The following is a 20,371-nucleotide window of genomic DNA, read 5'->3' as shown; positions in this document are numbered from 1 at the left end:
TCCATCATCTTTATCTTTTCTTCCTTTTCTTTTTCTTCAATTTCCCTTCCTTCTGCAGTTTATATTTCTTCTTTTTCTATTTTCTCCTTCAGCCTATGTTGATCCTTACTGGCTTGTCTTGCTGTCTTAAATTTCAACTTCATTTCACGTCCCTAATGCCTAAAATAAAGGGAACGTTCATCAAGATTGAGCATTTTAAAATGAAGTCATGCCCATCTCAAAAGCAGATGACAAGAGTTCGTGGGAGCAATATCAGATAATACTTCTTTCACATATTGTCCTGTACTAAATTTGATCCTTGCTTGATTCGAATGAAAGCATGGTGGTAACTAGAGTTTCTCCACCAATCTTTTGCTTAAAACATTGTTGTCGCTTTCGTAAACGAATGCAACTAAACATGGGTGGCCTTCGATTAAACACCTTTTTTTTCTACTTCCTTTTCCATCATCTTTATCTTTTCTTCCTTTTCTTTTTCTTCAATTTCCCTTCCTTCTGCAGTTTATATTTCTTCTTTTTCTATTTTCTCCTTCAGCCTATGTTGATCCTTACTGGCTTGTCTTAGTGTCATAAATTTCAACTTCATTTCATGTCCCTCATGCCTCAAATAAAGGGAACGTTCATCAAGATTGAGTGTTTTAAAATTAAGCCATGCCCATCTCAAAAGAAGATGACAAGAGTTCGTGGGAGCAATATCAGATAATACTTCTTTCACACATTGTCATGTACTGAATTTGATCCTTGTTTGATTCGGATGAAAGCTTAGTGGTAACTAGAGTTTCTCCACCAATCTTTGGCTTAAAACATTGTTGTCGCTTTCCTAAACTAATGCAACTAAACATGGGTGGCCTTCGATTAAACACCTTTTTTTTCTACTTCCTTTTCCATCATCTTTATCTTTTCTTCCTTTTCTTTTTCTTCAATTTCCCTTCCTTCTGCGGTTTATATTTCTTCTTTTTCTATTTTCTCCTTCAGCCTATGTTGATCGTTACTGGCTTGTCTTGGTGTCATAAATTTGAACTTCATTTCATGTCCCTCATGCCTCAAATAAAGGGAAAGTTCATCAAGATTGAGCGTTTTAAAATTAAGCCATGCCCATCTCAAAAGAAGATGACAAGAGTTCGTGAGAGCAATATCACATAATACTTCTTTCACACATTGTCATGTACTGAATTTGATCCTTGCTTGATTCGGATGAAAGCTTGGTGGTAACTAGAGTTTCTCCACGAATCTTTGGCTTACAACATTGTTTTCGCTTTCGTAAACGAATGCAACTAAACATGGGTCTCCTTCGATTAAATACCTTGTTTCTCTACTTCCTTTTCCATCAACTTTATCTTTTCTTCCTTTTCTTTTTCTTCAATTTCTCTTCCTTCTGCAGTTTATATTTCTTCTTTTCTATTTTCTCCTTCAGCCTATGTTGATCCTTACTGGCTTGTCCTTGTGTCATAAATTTCAACTTCATTTCATGTCCCTCATGCCTCAAATAAAGGGAACGTTCGTCAAGATTGAGTGTTTTAAAATTAAGCCATGCCCATCTCAAAAGAAGATGACAAGAGTTCGTGTGAGCAATATCAGATAATACTTCTTTCACACATTGTCATGTACTGAATTTGATCCTTCCTTGATTCGGATGAAACCTTGGTGGTAACTAGAGTTTCTCCACCAATCTTTGGCTTAAAACATTGTTGTCGCTTTCGTAAACTAATGCAACTAAACATGGGTGGCCTTCGATTAAACACCTTTTTTTTCTACTTCCTTTTCCATCATCTTTATCTTTTCTTCCTTTTCTTTTTCTTCAATTTCCCTTCCTTCTGCGGTTTATATTTCTTCTTTTTCTATTTTCTCCTTCAGCCTATGTTGATCCTTACTTGCTTGTCTTGGTGTCTTAATTTTTAGCTTCTTTTCATGTCCCTAATGCCTAAAATAAAGGGAACGTTCATCAAGATTGATCGTTTTAAAATGAAGTCATGACCATCTCAAAAGCAGATTACAAGAGTTCGTGGGAGCAATATCAGATAATACTTCTTTTTGACACATTGTCCTGTACTAAATTTGATCCTTCCTTGATTCGGATGAAAGCTTGGTGGTAACTAGAGTTTCTCCACCAATCTTTGGCTTAAAACATTGTTGTCGCTTTCGTAAACGAATGCAACTAAACATGGGTGGCCTTCGATTAAACACCTTTTTTTTCTACTTCCTTTTCCATCATCTTTATCTTTTCTTCCTTTTCTTTTTCTTCAATTTCCCTTCCTTCTGCAGTTTATATTTCTTCTCTTTCTATTTTCTCCTTCAGCCTATGTTGATCGTTACTGGCTTGTCTTGGTGTCATAAATTTGAACTTCATTTCATGTCCCTCATGCCTCAAATAAAGGGAAAGTTCATCAAGATTGAGCGTTTTAAAATTAAGCCATGCCCATCTCAAAAGAAGATGACAAGAGTTCGTGGGAGCAATATCACATAATACTTCTTTCACACATTGTCATGTACTGAATTTGATCCTTGCTTGATTCGGATGAAAGCTTGGTGGTAACTAGAGTTTCTCCACGAATCTTTGGCTTACAGCATTGTTTTCGCTTTCGTAAACGAATGCAACTAAACATGGGTCTCCTTCGATTAAATACCTTGTTTCTCTACTTCCTTTTCCATCAACTTTATCTTTTCTTCCTTTTCTTTTTCTTCAATTTCTCTTCCTTCTGCAGTTTATATTTCTTCTTTTCTATTTTCTCCTTCAGCCTATGTTGATCCTTACTGGCTTGTCCTTGTGTCATAAATTTCAACTTCATTTCATGTCCCTCATGCCTCAAATAAAGGGAACGTTCGTCAAGATTGAGTGTTTTAAAATTAAGCCATGCCCATCTCAAAAGAAGATGACAAGAGTTCGTGTGAGCAATATCAGATAATACTTCTTTCACACATTGTCCTATACTGAATTTGATCCTTCCTTGATTCGGATGAAAGCTTGGTGTTAACTAGAGTTTCTCCACCAATCTTTGGCTTAAAACATTGTTGTCGCTTTCGTAAACGAATGCAACTAAACATGGGTGGCCTTCGATTAAACACCTTTTTTTTCTACTTCCTTTTCCATCATCTTTATCTTTTCTTCCTTTTCTTTTTCTTCAATTTCCCTTCCTCCTGCAGTTTATATTTCTTCTCTTTCTATTTTCTCCTTCAGCCTATGTTGATCCTTACTGGCTTATCCTTGTGTCATAAATTTCAACTTCATTTCATGTCCCTCATGCCTCAAATAAAGGGAACGTTCATCAAGATTGAGCGTTTTAAAATTAAGCCATGCCCATCTCAAAAGAAGATGACAAGAGTTCGTGGGAGAAATATCACATAATACTTCTTTCACACATTGTATGTACTGAATTTGATCCTTGCTTGATTCGGATGAAAGCTTGGTGGTAACTAGAGTTTCTCCATGAATCTTTGGCTTACAACATTGTTTTCGCTTTCGTAAACGAATGCAACTAAACATGGGTCTCCTTCGATTAAATACCTTTTTTCTCTACTTCCTTTTCCATCAACTTTATCTTTTCTTCCTTTTCTTTTTCTTCAATTTCTCTTCCTTCTGCAGTTTATATTTCTTCTTTTCTATTTTCTCCTTCAGCCTATGTTGATCCTTACTGGCTTGTCCTTGTGTCATAAATTTCAACTTCATTTCATGTCCCTCATGCCTCAAATAAAGGGAACGTTCGTCAAGATTGAGTGTTTTAAAATTAAGCCATTCCCATCTCAAAAGAAGATGACAAGTGTTCGTAGGAGCAATATCAGATAATTCTTCTTTCACACATTGTCCTATACTGAATTTGATCCTTCCTTGATTCGGATGAAAGCTTGGTGGTAACTAGAGTTTCTCCACCAATCTTTGGCTTAAAACATTGTTGTCGCTTTCGTAAACGAATGCAACTAAACATGGGTGGCCTTCGATTAAACACCTTTTTTTCTACTTCCTTTTCCATCATCTTTATCTTTTCTTCCTTTTCTTTTTCTTCAATTTCCCTTCCTTCTGCAGTTTATATTTCTTCTCTTTCTATTTTCTCCTTCAGCCTATGTTGATCCTTACTGGCTTGTCTTGGTGTCATAAATTTGAACTTCATTTCATGTCCCTCATGCCTAAAATAAAGGGAACGTTCATCAAGATTGAGCGTTTTAAAATTAAGCCATGCCCATCTCAAAAGAAGATGACAAGAGTTCGTTGGAGCAATATCACATAATACTTCTTTCACATATTGTCATGTACTGAATTTTATCCTTGCTTGATTCGGATGAAAGCTTGGTGGTAACTAGAGTTTCTCCACGAATCTTTGGCTTACAACATTGTTGTCGCTTTAGTAAACGAATGCAACTAAACATGGCTAGCCTTCGATTAAATACCTTGTTTCTCTACTTCCTTTTAAATCAACTTTATCTTTTCTTTCTTTTCTTTTTCTTCAATGTCTCTTCCATCTGCAGTTTATATTTCTTCTTTTCTATTTTCTCCTTCAGCCTATGTTGATCCTTACTGGGTTGTCCTTGTGTCATAAATTTCAACTTCATTTCATGTCCCTCATGCCTCAAATAAAGGGAACGTTCATCAAGATTGAGTGTTTTAAAATTAAGCCATGCCCATCTCAAAAGAAGATGAGAAGAGTTCGTGTGAGCAATATCAGATAATACTTCTTTCACACATTGTCCTATACTGAATTTGATCCTCGTTTGATTCGGATGAAAGCTTGGTGGTAACTAGAGTTTCTCCACCAATCTTTGGCTTAAAACATTGTTGTCGCTTTCGTAAACAAATGCAGCTAAACATGGGTGGCCTTCGATTAAACACCTTTTTTTCTACTTCCTTTTCCATCATCTTTATCTTTTCTTCCTTTTCTTTTTCTTCAATTTCTCTTCCTTCTGTAGTTTATATTTCTTCTTTTCTATTTTCTCCTTCAGCCTATGTTGATCCTTACTATCGTGTCTTTGTGTCTTAAATTTCAACTTCATTTCATGTCCCTCATGCCTCAAAGGGAACGTTCATTAAGATTGTGCGTTTTAAAATTAAGCCATGCCCATCTCAAAAGCAGATGACAAGAGTTCGTGGGAGCAATATCATATAATACTTCTTTCACACATTGTCATGTACTAAATTTGATCCTTGCTTGATTCGGATGAAAGCTTGGTGGTAACTATAGTTTCTCCACGAATCTTTGGCTTACAACATTGTTTTCGCTTTAGTAAACGAATGCAACTAATCATGGGTTGCCATCATCTTTATCTTTTCTTCCTTTTCTTTTTCTTCAATTTCCCTTCCTTCTGCAGTTTATATTTCTTCTTTTTCTATTTTCTCCTTCAGCCTATGTTGATCCTTACTGGCTTGTCTTAGTGTCATAAATTTCAACTTCATTTCATGTCCCTCATGCCTAAAATAAAGGGAACGTTCATCAAGATTGAGCGTTTTAAAATTAAGCCATGCCCATCTCAAAAGAAGATGACTAGAGTTCGTGGGAGCAATATCATATAATACTTCTTTCACACATTGTCATCTACTGAATTTGATCCTTGCTTGATTCGGATGAAAGCTTGGTGGTAACTAGAGTTTCTCCACGAATCTTTGGCTTACAACATTGTTTTCGCTTTAGTAAACGAATGCAACTAACCATGGGTTGCCTTCGATTAAACACCTTGTTTCTCTACTTCCTTTTCCATCAACTTCATCTTTTCTTCCTTTTCTTTTTCTTCAATTTCCCTTCCTTCTGCAGTTTATATTTCTTCTTTTTCTATTTTCTCCTTCAGCCTATGTTGATCCTTACTGGCTTGTCTTGGTGTCATAAATTTCAACTTCATTTCATGTCCCTCTGCCTAAAATAAAGGGAACGTTCATCAAGATTGAGCGTTTTAAAATTAAGCCATGCCCATCTCAAAAGAAGATGACAAGAGTTCGTGGGAGCAATATCACATAATACTTCTTTCACACATTGTCATGTACTGAATTTGATCCTTGTTTGATTCGGATGAAAGCTTGGTGGTAACTAGAGTTTCTCCACCAATCTTTGGCTTAAAACATTGTTGTCGCTTTCGTAAACAAATGCAACTAAACATGGGTGGCCTTCGATTAAACACCTTCTACTTCCTTTTCCATCATCTTTATCTTTTCTTCCTTTTCTTTTTCTTCAATTTCTCTTCCTTCTGTAGTTTATATTTCTTCTTTTCTATTTTCTCCTTCAGCCTATGTTGATCCTTACTAGCGTGTCTTTGTGTCATAAATTTCAACTTCATTTCATGTCCCTCATGCCTCAAATAAAGGGAACGTTCATCAAGATTGAGTGTTTTAAAATTAAGCCATGCCCATCTCAAAAGAAGATGACAAGAGTTCGTGGGAGCAATTTCAGATAATACTTCTTTCACACATTGTCCTATACTAATTTTGATCCTTGCTTGATTCAGATGAAAGCTTGGTGGTAACTAGAGTTTCTCCACCAATCTTTGGCTTACAACGTTGTTGTCGCTTTGGTAAACGAATGCAACTAAACATAGGTGGCCTTCTATTAAACACCTTGTTTCTCTACTTCCTTTTCCATCATCTTTATCTTTTCTTCCTTTTCTTTTTCTTTAATTTTTCCTTCCTTCTGCATGTTATATTTCTTCTTTTTCTATTTTCTCCTTCAGCCTATGTTGATCCTTACTGGCTTGTCTTGGTGTCATAAATTTGAACTTCATTTCATGTCCCTCATGCCTCAAATAAAGGGAACGTTCATCAAGATTGAGCGTTTTAAAATTAACCCATGCCCATCTCAAAAGAAGATGACAAGAGTTCGTGGGAGCAATATCACATAATATTTCTTTCACACATTGTCCTGTACTGAATTTTATCCTTGCTTGATTCGGATGAAAGCTTGGTGGTAACTAGAGTTTCTCCACGAATCTTTGGCTTACAACATTGTTGTCGCTTTAGTAAACGAATGCAACTAAACATGGCTTGCCTTCGATTAAATACCTTGTTTCTCTACTTCCTTTTAAATCAACTTTATCTTTTCTTTCTTTTCTTTTTCTTCAATGTCTCTTCCTTCTGTAGTTTATATTTCTTCTTTTCTATTTTCTCCTTCAGCCAATGTTGATCCTTACTGGCTTGTCCTTGTGTCATAAATTTCAACTTCATTTCATGTCCCTCATGCCTAAAATAAAGGGAACGTTCATCAAGATTGAGCGTTTTAAAATTAAGCCATGCCCATCCCAAAAGAATATGACAAGAGTTCGTGGGAGCAATATCATATAATACTTCTTTCACACATTGTCATGTACTGAATTTGATCCTTCCTTGATTCGGATGAAAGCTTGGTGGTAACTAGAGTTTCTCCACGAATCTTTGGCTTACAACATTGTTTTCGCTTTAGTAAACGAATGCAACTAATCATGGGTTGCCTTCGATTAAACACCTTGTTTCTCTACTTCCTTTTCCATCAACTTCATCTTTTCTTCCTTTTCTTTTTCTTCAATTTCCCTTCCTTCTGCAGTTTATATTTCTTCTTTTTCTATTTTCTCCTTCAGCCTATGTTGATCCTTACTGGCTTGTCTTGGTGTCATAAATTTCAACTTCATTTCATGTCCCTCTGCCTAAAATAAAGGGAACGTTCATCAAGATTGAGCGTTTTAAAATTAAGCCATGCCCATCTCAAAAGAAGATGACAAGAGTTCGTGGGAGCAATATCACATAATACTTCTTTCACACATTATAATGTACTGAATTTGATCTTTGCTTGATTCGGATGAAAGCTTGGTGGTAACTAGAGTTTCTCCACGAATCTTTGGCTTACAACATTATTTTCGCTTTAGTAAACGAGTGCAACTAAACATGGGTTGCCTTCGATTAAACACCTTGTTTCTCTACTTCCTTTTCCATTAACTTTATCTTTTCTTGATGAAGGATTATCTTGTTCCTTTTTAAGATTATTGAATATGGTGTGAGTTGATTAAGAAAGCTAAGTGAAATCCCCACTGGACATTAAGATAGCAAGCTATCTAGATGTGAAGGTTCCTTTCACAAAGCTCAAGAGAAGAAGTTGATGGGTTGATTCAAAACAAAAAGGAAATGGAAGGCACATAAACCATAGAAAACCAAGAACAATTAAAGGAAGAAGAAAACATAAAATGGAAAGGAAAGAAATGGTAAAAATGTGAGAAGCACGCCACTACAAGGCTAGGCTAGAAGCCATGGCATCCTTGAAGATGAGTGGATGTGTGCCGCCACTTGCTATGCAAGATAAGGCTTAAAAGTATTCACTCCCAAGGGAGGAAACTCTCACAAATGGTTGAGACACAAGAGTGTTTTAACTTCAAAATGTTCAACCCTTTTACATGTCTAGGAGCACCCCTTATATAGAAGAGTTTAGGGGCCTCTAAGCAAATAAAAGATACCTAAGGATGTCTCTACAAAAACCTAACCCTATCTTCTAGAAACTAGGTCAAATAAGGTTACAAAAATGAGAGACAAAACAGCCAACTATGGTGTGTGCAAGGCTAATTTCGTTCTAGCACAAAAGGAGACAAAGAATGTGTCTCATATGTCTCCAAAAAGTGGCTACAGTGTGCTAAAACCAAAGGAGACCAAAGGTACATAGGTACACTTGTTTTATGCCTTTTACTTTATGCTTTATGCCTTTGCTTTACTCTCTCATCCACATCATTTATGCTCCCCAATCACCATGCGCCACCTAGCATTGCTTTCTTACTCCTAATTAACCTACAAAGCAAATAAACATAGATTAGCATGTTGGCTTAAGTCAAGTCAACTATAGTCAACAAGTCAAACCTAGTCAAAGGTCAACAAGTCAACTAAAGTTGATTCAACTAAGTCAACTTAGGGAATCAAAAATAACAAACACAAATGAAAGGGATGAAGGATTAGTGAACTTCCTTTCTAAACATGCTTAGTCTTCTTAAGCATGTGCCTTCATCCTTGGTTGGGGTCAATCCTTCATCATTTCTTCCTTTTCTTTTTCTTCAATTTCTCTTCCTTCTGCAGTTTATATTTCTTCTTTTCTATTTTCTCCTTCAGCCTATGTTGATCCTTACTGGCTTGACTTGGTGTCATAAATTTCAACTTCATTTCATGTCCCTCATGCCTCAAAGGGAACGTTCATCAAGATTGTGCGTTTTCAAATTAAGCCATGCCCATCTCAAAAGAAGATGAGAAGAGTTCGTGGGAGCAATATGACATAATACTTCTTTCACACATTGTCATGTACTGAATTTGATCCTTGCTTGATTCGGATGAAACCTTGGTGGTAACTAGAGTTTCTCCACCAATCATTGGCTTAAAACATTGTTGTCACTTTCGTAAACGAATGCAACTAAACATGGGTGGCCTTCGATTAAACCTTGTTTCTCTACTTCCTTTTCCATCAACTTCATCTTTTCTTCCCTTTCTTTTTCTTCAATTTCTCTTCCTTCTGTAGTTTATATTTCTTCTCTTCTATTTTCTCCTTCAGCCTATGTTGATCCTTACTGGCTTGTCCTTGTGTCATAAATTTCAACTTCATTTCATGTCCCTCATGCCTCAAATAAAGGGAACGCTCATCAAGATTGAGTGTTTTAAAATTAAGCCATGCCCATCTCAAAAGAAGATGACAAGAGTTCGTGGGAGCAGTATCACATAATACATCTTTCACACATTGTCATGTACTGAATTTTATCCTTGCTTGATTCAGATGAAAGCTTGGTGGTAACTAGAGTTTCTCCACAAATCTTTGGCTTACAACATTGTTTTCGCTTTAGTAAATGAATGCAACTAAACATGGGTAGCCGTCGATTAAACACCTTTCTCCTCTTCCTTTTCCATCATCTTTATCTTTTCTTCCTTTTCTTTTTCTTCAATTTCCCTTCCTTCTGCATTTTATATTTCTTCTTTTTCTATTTTCTCCTTCAGCCTATGTTGATCCTTACTGGCTTGTCTTGGTGTCTTAAATTTCAACTTCATTTCATGTCCCTAATGCCTAAAATAAAGGGAACGTTCATCAAGATTGAGCGTTTTAAAATGAAGCCATGCCCATCTCAAAAGAAGATGACAAGAGTTCGCGGGAGCAATATCAGATAATACTTCTTTCACACATTGTCCTGTACTGAATTTGATCCTTGCTTGATTCGGATGAAAGCTTGGTGGTAACTAGAGCTTCTCCACCAATCTTTGGCTTAAAACATTGTTGTCACTTTCGTAAACGAATGCAACTAAACATGGGTGGCCTTCGATTAAACACCTTGTTTCTCTACTTCCTTTTCCATCATCTTTATCTTTTTTTCCTTTTCTTTTTCTTCAATTACCCTTCCTTCTGCAGTTTATATTTCTTCTTTGTCTATTTTCTCCTTCAGCCTATGTTGATCCTTAATGGCATGTCTTGGTGTCATAAATTTGAACTTCATTTCATGTCCCTAATGCCTAAAATAAAGGGAACGTTCATCAAGATTGAGCATTTTAAAATTAAGTCATGCCCATCTCAAAAGAAGATGAGAAGAGTTCGTGGGAGCAATATGACATAATACTTCTTTCACACATTGTCATGTACTGAATTTGATCCTTGCTTGATTCGGATGAAACCTTGGTGGTAACTAGAGTTTCTCCACCAATCTTTGGCTTAAAACATTGTTGTCACTTTCGTAAACGAATGCAACTAAACATGGGTGGCCTTCGATTAAACCTTGTTTCTCTACTTCCTTTTCCATCAACTTCATCTTTTCTTCCCTTTCTTTTTCTTCAATTTCTCTTCCTTCTGTAGTTTATATTTCTTCTCTTCTATTTTCTCCTTCAGCCTATGTTGATCCTTACTGGCTTGTCCTTGTGTCATAAATTTCAACTTCATTTCATGTCCCTCATGCCTCAAATAAAGGGAACGCTCATCAAGATTGAGTGTTTTAAAATTAAGCCATGCCCATCTCAAAAGAAGATGACAAGAGTTCGTGGGAGCAGTATCACATAATACATCTTTCACACATTGTCATGTACTGAATTTTATCCTTGCTTGATTCAGATGAAAGCTTGGTGGTAACTAGAGTTTCTCCACAAATCTTTGGCTTACAACATTGTTTTCGCTTTAGTAAATGAATGCAACTAAACATGGGTAGCCGTCGATTAAACACCTTTCTCCTCTTCCTTTTCCATCATCTTTATCTTTTCTTCCTTTTCTTTTTCTTCAATTTCCCTTCCTTCTGCATTTTATATTTCTTCTTTTTCTATTTTCTCCTTCAGCCTATGTTGATCCTTACTGGCTTGTCTTGGTGTCTTAAATTTCAACTTCATTTCATGTCCCTAATGCCTAAAATAAAGGGAACGTTCATCAAGATTGAGCGTTTTAAAATGAAGCCATGCCCATCTCAAAAGAAGATGACAAGAGTTCGCGGGAGCAATATCAGATAATACTTCTTTCACACATTGTCCTGTACTGAATTTGATCCTTGCTTGATTCGGATGAAAGCTTGGTGGTAACTAGAGCTTCTCCACCAATCTTTAGCTTAAAACATTGTTGTCACTTTCGTAAACGAATGCAACTAAACATGGGTGGCCTTCGATTAAACACCTTGTTTCTCTACTTCCTTTTCCATCATCTTTATCTTTTTTTCCTTTTCTTTTTCTTCAATTACCCTTCCTTCTGCAGTTTATATTTCTTCTTTGTCTATTTTCTCCTTCAGCCTATGTTGATCCTTAATGGCATGTCTTGGTGTCATAAATTTGAACTTCATTTCATGTCCCTAATGCCTAAAATAAAGGGAACGTTCATCAAGATTGAGCATTTTAAAATTAAGTCATGCCCATCTCAAAAGAAGATGAGAAGAGTTCGTGGGAGCAATATGACATAATACTTCTTTCACACATTGTCATGTACTGAATTTGATCCTTGCTTGATTCGGATGAAAGCTTGGTGGTAACTAGAGTTTCTCCACCAATCTTGGGCTTACAACAATATTGTCGCTTTCGTAAACGAATGCAACTAAACATGGGTGGCCTTCGATTAAACGCCTTGTTTCTCTACTTCCTTTTCCATCATCTTTATCTTTTCTTCCTTTTCTTTTTCTTCAATTTCCCTTCCTTCTGCAATTTATATTTCTTCTTTTTCTATTTTCTCCTTCAGCCTCTGTTGATCCTTACTGGCTTGACTTAGTGTCATAATTTTCAACTTCATTTCATGTCCCTCATGCCTCAAATAAAAGGGAACATTCATCAAGATTGAGTGTTTTAAAATTAAGCCATGCCCATCTCAAAAGAAGATGACAAGAGTTTGTGGGAGCAATATCACATAATAATTCTTTCACACATTGTCCTGTACTGAATTTCATCCTTGCTTGATTCGGATGAAAGCTTGGTGATAACTAGAGTTTCTCCACCAATATTTGGCTTAAAACATTGTTGTCGCTTTCGTTAACGAATGCAACTAAACATGGGTGGCCTTCGATTAAACACCTTGTTTCTCTACTTCCTTTTCCATCATCTTTATCTTTTTTTCCTTTTCTTTTTCTTCAATTACCCTTCCTTCTGCAGTTTATATTTCTTCTTTGTCTATTTTCTCCTTCAACCTATGTTGATCCTTAATGGCATGTCTTGGTGTCATAAATTTGAACTTCATTTCATGTCCCTAATGCCTAAAATAAAGGGAACGTTCATCAAGATTGAGCGTTTTAAAATTAAGTCATGCCCATCTCAAAAGAAGATGAGAAGAGTTCGTGGGAGCAATATGACATAATACTTCTTTCACACATTGTCATGTACTGAATTTGATCCTTGCTTGATTCGGATGAAACCTTGGTGGTAACTAGAGTTTCTCCACCAATCTTTGGCTTAAAACATTGTTGTCACTTTCGTAAACGAATGCAACTAAACATGGGTGGCCTTCGATTAAACACCTTGTTTCTCTACTTCCTTTTCCATCATCTTTATCTTTTTTTCCTTTTCTTTTTCTTCAATTACCCTTCCTTCTGCAGTTTATATTTCTTCTTTGTCTATTTTCTCCTTCAGCCTATGTTGATCCTTAATGGCATGTCTTGGTGTCATAAATTTGAACTTCATTTCATGTCCCTAATGCCTAAAATAAAGGGAACGTTCATCAAGATTGAGCGTTTTAAAATTAAGTCATGCCCATCTCAAAAGAAGATGAGAAGAGTTCGTGGGAGCAATATGACATAATACTTCTTTCACACATTGTCATGTACTGAATTTGATCCTTGCTTGATTCGGATGAAACCTTGGTGGTAACTAGAGTTTCTCCACCATTCTTTGGCTTAAAACATTGTTGTCACTTTCGTAAACGAACGCAACTAAACATGGGTGGCCTTCGATTAAACCTTTTTTCTCTACCTCCTCTTCCATCAACTTTATCTTTTCTTCCTTTTCTTTTTCTTCAATTTCTCTTCCTTCTGTAGTTTATAATTCTTCTTTTCTCTTTTCTCCTTCAACCTATGTTGATCCTTACTGGCTTGTTCTTGTGTCATAAATTTGAACTTCATTTCATGTCCCTCATGCCTCAAAGGGAACGTTCATCAAGATTGTGCATTTTAAAATTAAGCCATGCCCATCTCAAAAGAAGATGGCAAGAGTTGGTGGGAGCAATATCACATAATACTTCTTTCACACATTCTCATGTACGGAATTTGATCCTTTCTTGATTCGGATGAAACCTTGGTGGTAACTAGAGTTTCTCCACCAATCTTTGGCTTACAACATTGTTGTCATTTTCGTAAACGAATGCAACTAAACATGGGTGGCCTTCGATTAAACCTTTTTTCTCTACCTCCTCTTCCATCAACTTTATCTTTTCTTCCTTTTCTTTTTCTTCAATTTCTCTTCCTTCTGTAGTTTATATTTCTTCTTTTCTATTTTCTCCTTCAGCCTTTGTTGATCCTTACTGGCTTGTTCTTGTGTCATAAATTTGAACTTCATTTCATGTCCCTCATGCCTCAAAGGGAACGTTCATCAAGATTGTGCGTTTTAAAATTAAGCCATGCCCATCTCAAAAGAAGATGACAAGAGTTGGTGGGAGCAATATCACATAATACATCTTTCACACATTGTCCTGTACTGAATTTCATCCTTGCTTGATTCGGATGAAAGCTTGGTGATAACTAGAGTTTCTACACCAATATTTGGCTTAAAACATTGTTGTCGCTTTCGTTAACGAATGCAACTAAACATGGGTGACCTTCGATTAAACACCTTGTTTCTCTACTTCCTTTTCCATCATCTGTATCTTTGCTTCCTTTTCTTTTTCTTCAATTTCCGTTCCTTCTATAGTTTATATTTCTTCTTTTTCTATTTTCTCCTTCAGCCTATGTTGATCCTTACTGGCTTGACTTGGTGTCATAAATTTGAACTTCATTTCATGTCCCTCATGCCTCAATTAAAGGAAACGTTCATCAAGATTGAGTGTTTTAAAATTAAGCCATGCCCATCTCAAAAGAAGATGACAAGAGTTCGTGGGAGCAATATCACATAATACATCTTTCACACATTCTCATGTACGGAATTTGATCCTTTCTTGATTCGGATGAAACCTTGGTGGTAACTAGAGTTTCTCCACCAATCTTTGGCTTAAAACATTGTTGTCACTTTCGTAAACGAATGCAACTAAACATGGGTGGCCTTCGATTAAACCTTGTTTCTCTACTTCCTTTTCCATCAACGTCATCTTTTCTTCCTTTTCTTTTTTTTCAATTTCTCTTCCTTCTGTAGTTTATATTTCTTCTTTTCTATTTTCTCCTTCAGCCTATGTTGATCCTTACTGGCTTGTCCTTGTGTCATAAATTTCAACTTCATTTCATGTCCCTCATGCCTCAAATAAAGGAAACGCTCATTAAGATTGTGCGTTTTAAAATTAAGCCATGCCCATCTCAAAAGAAGATGACAAGAGTTCGTGGGAGCAATATCACATAATACTTCTTTCATACATTGTCATGTACTGAATTTGATCCTTGCTTGATTCGGATGAAAGCTTGGTGGTAGCTAGAGTTTCTCCACCAATCTTTGGCTTAAAACATTGTTGTCGCTTTCGTAAACGAATGCAACTAAACATGGGTGGCCTTCGATTAAACACCTTGTTTCTCTACTTCCTTTTCCATCATCTTTATCTTTTCTTCCTTTTCTTTTTCTTCAATTTCCCTTCCTTCTACAATTTATATTTCTTCTTTGTCTATTTTCTCCTTCAGCCTATGTTGATCCTTACTGGCATGTCTTGGTGTCATAAATTTGAACTTCATTTCATGTCCCTCATGCCTCAATTAAAGGAAACGTTCATCAAGATTGAGTGTTTTAAAATTAAGCCATGCCCATCTCAAAAGAAGATGACAAGAGTTCGTGGGAGCAATATCACATAATACTTCTTTCACACATTGTCCTGTACTGAATTTGATCCTTGATTGATTCAGATGAAACCTTGGTGGTAACTAGAGTTTCTCCACCAATCTTGGGCTTACAACAATGTTGTCGCTTTCGTAAACGAATGCAACTAAACAGGGGTGGCCTTCGATTAAACACCTTGTTTCTCTATTTCCTTTTCCTTCATTTTTATCTTTTCTTCCTTTTCTTTTTCTTCAATTTCCCTTCCTTCTGCAGTTTATATTTCTTCTTTTTCTATTTTCTCCTTCAGCCTATGTTGATCCTTACTGGCTTGTCTTGGTGTCTTAAATTTCAACTTCATTTCATGTCCCTAATGCCTAAAATAAAGGGAACGTTCATCAAGATTGAGCGTTTTAAAATGAAGCCATGCCCATCTCAAAAGAAGATGACAAGAGTTCGTGGGAGCAATATCAGATAATACTTCTTTCACACATTGTCCTGTACTGAATTTGATCCTTCCTTGATTCGGATGAAAGCTTGGTAGTAAGTAGAGTTTCTCCACCAATCTTTGGGTTAAAACATTGTTGTCGCTTTCGTAAACGAATGCAACTAAACATGGCTGGCCTTCGATTAAACACCTTGTTTCTCTACTTCCTTTTCTATCATCTTTATCTTTTCTTCCTTTTCTTTTTCTTCAATTTCCCTTCCTTCTGCAGTTTATATTTCTTCTTTGTCTAGTTTCTCCTTCAGCCTATGTTGATCCTTACTGGCATGTCTTGGTGTCATAAATTTGAACTTCATTTCATGTCCCTCATGCCTCAAATAAAGGAAACGTTCATCAAGATTGAGTGTTTTAAAATTAAGGCATGCCCATCTCAAAAGAAGATGACAAGAGTTCGTGGGAGCAATATCACATAATACTTCTTTCACACATTGTCCTGTACTGAATTTGATGCTTGCTTGATTCGGATGAAAGCGTGGTGGTAACTAGAGTTTCTCTACCAATCTTTGGCTTACAACATTGTTGTCGCTTTCGTAAATAAATGCAACTAAAAATGGGTGGCCTTCGATTAAACACCTTGTTTCTCTACTTCCTTTTCCATCATCTTTATCTTTTCTTCCTTTTCTTTTAGTTCAATTTCCCTTCCTTCTGTAGTTTATATTTCTTCTTTTTCTATTTTCTCCTTCAGCCTATGTTGATCATTACTAGCTTGTCTTGGTGTCATAAATTTCAACTTCATTTCATGTCCCTCATCCCTCAAATAAAGAGAACGTTCATCAAGATTGAGCGTTTTAAAATGAAGCCATGCCCATCTCAAAAGAAGATGACAAGTGTTCGTGGGAGCAATATCACACAATACTTCTTTCACACATTGTCCTATACTGAATTTGATCCTCGATTGATTCAGATGAAAGCTTGGTGGTAACTAGAGTTTCTCCACCAATCTTGGGCTTACAACAATATTGTCGCTTTCGTAAACGAATGCAACTAAACATGGGTGGCCTTCGATTAAACGCCTTGTTTCTCTACTTCCTTTTCCATCATCTTTATCTTTTCTTCCTTTTCTTTTTCTTCAATTTCCCTTCCTTCTGCAATTTATATTTCTTCTTTTTCTATTTTCTCCTTCAGCCTCTGTTGATCCTTACTGGCTTGACTTAGTGTCATAATTTTCAACTTCATTTCATGTCCCTCATGCCTCAAATAAAAGGGAACATTCATCAAGATTGAGTGTTTTAAAATTAAGCCATGCCCATCTCAAAAGAAGATGACAAGAGTTTGTGGGAGCAATATCACATAATAATTCTTTCACACATTGTCCTGTACTGAATTTCATCCTTGCTTGATTCGGATGAAAGCTTGGTGATAACTAGAGTTTCTCCACCAATATTTGGCTTAAAACATTGTTGTCGCTTTCGTTAACGAATGCAACTAAACATGGGTGGCCTTCGATTAAACACCTTGTTTCTCTACTTCCTTTTCCATCATCTGCATCTTTTCTTCCTTTTCTTTTTCTTCAATTTCCGTTCCTTCTATAGTTGATATTTCTTCTTTTTCTATTTTCTCCTTCAGCCTATGTTGATCCTTACTGGCTTGACTTGGTGATGAGAAGCCTCGGGCCAAGGGACCTACAACAAGAGCCATGGCTAGGAGAATACAAGAGGAATGGGCCTTAAATGCGCATGCAAGGCCCAAGATGAACTTCACATGGGCCAAGGAAGATGTGAAGACCTAGCCTAGGACATTTTGTTTGTAAATACTAGATTAGGATTTTATTTTGGGCTTTGTATTTTGGGCCCAGTAGAATAGGATTTTCTTTGGGCCATGTATTGGGCCTTAGAGGAAATTGGGCTTTAGAAGTAATTTTGGACCAAAAAGGGGAATTGGTCCAAATGGGCCAAGAGTAGTGTGTCTACTCTAGAAAAGCCTAGAAGCTTCTCAAACTTGCTCTCCAAGGATGAGAGTTAGCTTCCCATGGCAAGACAAGTGTGACTTGCTTAGGTGGCAAGTCACACCTCCCACATGCTCCTTTTTGGCTCCAAAATTCAACTTTCTAGACTCCTTTTTCCCTCCACTTTTTGGAGACCCCTTGGTCTCATTTTAGCCTATAAATAGAAGGCTTAGGAGATTTATTTTTCAGCTTGAAATTGAGTAATGAATTGCTGCTCAAATTTGTGCACAAATCTCTTTTGAGCTCACCTTAGAGTAAACTCTTCTCTAGTTTACTCTAGTCTTCTTCCTTAGGAGTTGGCCTCACCTCTCTTAAGAATCCTTTCACCTACACCAAACCAAACACCTTAAGCTCCTTTCCTTCATGCTTCCGCATCCAACACCATCCATGGAGCCTCCATTCTTCATGCAAGCTTCAATGGAGACAAGAAGAAGCCATCATGTGGTATCATGAGCCTTGGTTTTAGTGAGTTAAGTGCTTCTTCTCCATTTTTTTTTCAATTCCGTGTTGTTCATCACTTCTCCTACTTGTCTTGCTGTTTTTGTTCATTTTATTTTGAGTATTAATGTCTTTTTACTTTGGTTCATCTTCATTTGCTTCATCTTGAACCATCCTTGTGTGCTTTAGGTGTTCTATTTGGTTTCTACCATTTACTTTTCATTTTAATTGTGTATTTGTTTTTTTTTTGTTCAGTTCATTCTCTTGATTCTTGAGTTTATTTTGATTTTAAGATCTATATGTTTTGTCTAGAGTCATGTTTAGTCCATATATGTCATTAATTCCTTGTTTAGCTTTTAATTTTCTTTGAATTTGTTGGTGATGTGTTGCTGAATTTTTTTCAGATTTGAGTGCAGTTTTTAATCCTTAAAAATTAACACTCTCTTCTCTCTTTGAGCCTTGGAAATGAACCTTCACATCTAGATAACCTTAGTTATCTTAATGTCCAGTGGGAATTTTCCTTGTGCTTGCTTAAAATCACCATAAACCACACTAAATTTCCTTTCAATTAATTGTGCTTTGGTGCTTTTTCATTTCTGTTTTTGAGTTCAGATTGCTATTTAGATCTTAGCAATGTCTTAGAGTCAATTTCCATTGTGTTTCATTGTGTTTCATGATCTTCTTTTGATTCCTTTAAGTTTCCTTCTCCTTTGTGCTTTTTGTTTCCATTAAAATGCAAATGATCAAGCATAGTGTGGTGGTGATTCTGTTTTGTGGTGGAAACTAGCTGCTGTAAGAGCTATAAAAAGAAAGAAAAAGAGCACAAAAAGAATACAAGCAAGTGCCAAAAAGAATCAAAAGAAAAGATCAAAAGAAAGTGGCAAAAGAAGTACACTAGAATCACTACCATCACTTGAGTTTGAGAGCATTATTTTGTTGTATTTTACTGCTGTTCCAGTTTCTGTCTGACTGCACACTGTTTGTATTTGATTTATCATAAAAAATTGGCCGGTGCAAATCCAAATCTAATTTTTTCCTCTTTTAGCTAAGACATAGACGAAAAAGTGAAAAAAAGAATCATTGAAAAATGTTGAGAAATGAAAAAATGAAAAATATCTGAAGCAGAGGCCTGAATTCACGTTTTTGGACTGGCAGTGAGTGAAAAATCAAATTCAGTGCAGTTTTCTAGCTTATTTTGGTTGTTTTTCATCCATTCTAGTGCCATTCATTAGGTAATTCATTTGAGTGCTTATCTTGTTTCTTTACCTTATTTCTAGTTTGTCATTTCTTTGGTGATCCTTTGAGTTTGTCATGGCATTATTCACTTTTGGTTTAGCAATTATAATTTTGTGCTTTTCTTGCTTTATTTCTTGACCTCTTTTGGTTTGGTTTCTATATTTGGTGCATACTTCTTTTCGGAGGTGATCTAATTTTCCTAAGGTAGCATCCTAGGAGGTGGAGTACCTAGTCCCGAAAGAGAATCCTCTTTGGTGAGATCAAGAGGAAGTGCAAGAGTGAAACACTTGTGAGGACCAAGCCAAGAAGACAAAGCCAAGAAGACCTTTTACATTTTGTGCACTTTGATTGTATTCAAATTGAGTTGTAAAATTGTAATGCTTTCCTTCTTGTGTTCATGGCCTAGTTAGGTGTCTTGGGGGAGTCTTAGGTACTCAATCCCATCTCCTAACTAGAACCTCTTCTATACATTAGTGAAGCGCTTTTAGTGGTGAAGTTTGAAGGTTCCAAGTGCCTTCTACTTTTACCAAAACTTAGGCCGCATATAGCTTATAATCTTTCTTGTTTTTAATTTTCTTGTTTGATAGTTTAGTGTGTGTCAACTTAGTCTTTGAATTAATTTCATTTAAGAAGTTTTGTACAAAAGTTTCAAGTTCCCTTGGCTAGGAAAGACTTGGTATGTAAGCAATCCAAGTGATTCACCTCTCTTTCCTGGAGGAGAACTAAAAGCTTTTGCTATCTACTTCTTCTTTGAAATTTTCTTTTAAAGACCAAAATCTTAAAAAAAAAAATGTCTCAACCTCCTTCTCAATGTATGAGTGCTTCAAATGAAGAAGAAATAAGTTTGAAACAAATTGCCTTTGATTTGAGAGCACTACTACGTTGGAAGGAAGATGAAATAATTGCAAGGGAAAGGGAAAAACAAGAAAGAGATAGATTTCATCAACTTTTAGATGAAGAGAGG

Source organism: Vigna unguiculata, chromosome 4 (assembly GCF_037176805.1).
Source record: "Vigna unguiculata cultivar grain cowpea cultivar isolate G323 ecotype 2 chromosome 4, ASM3717680v1, whole genome shotgun sequence".
Taxonomy (NCBI): domain Eukaryota; kingdom Viridiplantae; phylum Streptophyta; class Magnoliopsida; order Fabales; family Fabaceae; genus Vigna; species Vigna unguiculata.
The sequence above is the reverse complement of the archived record's forward strand: the minus strand, read 5'-3'. Positions refer to the sequence as shown.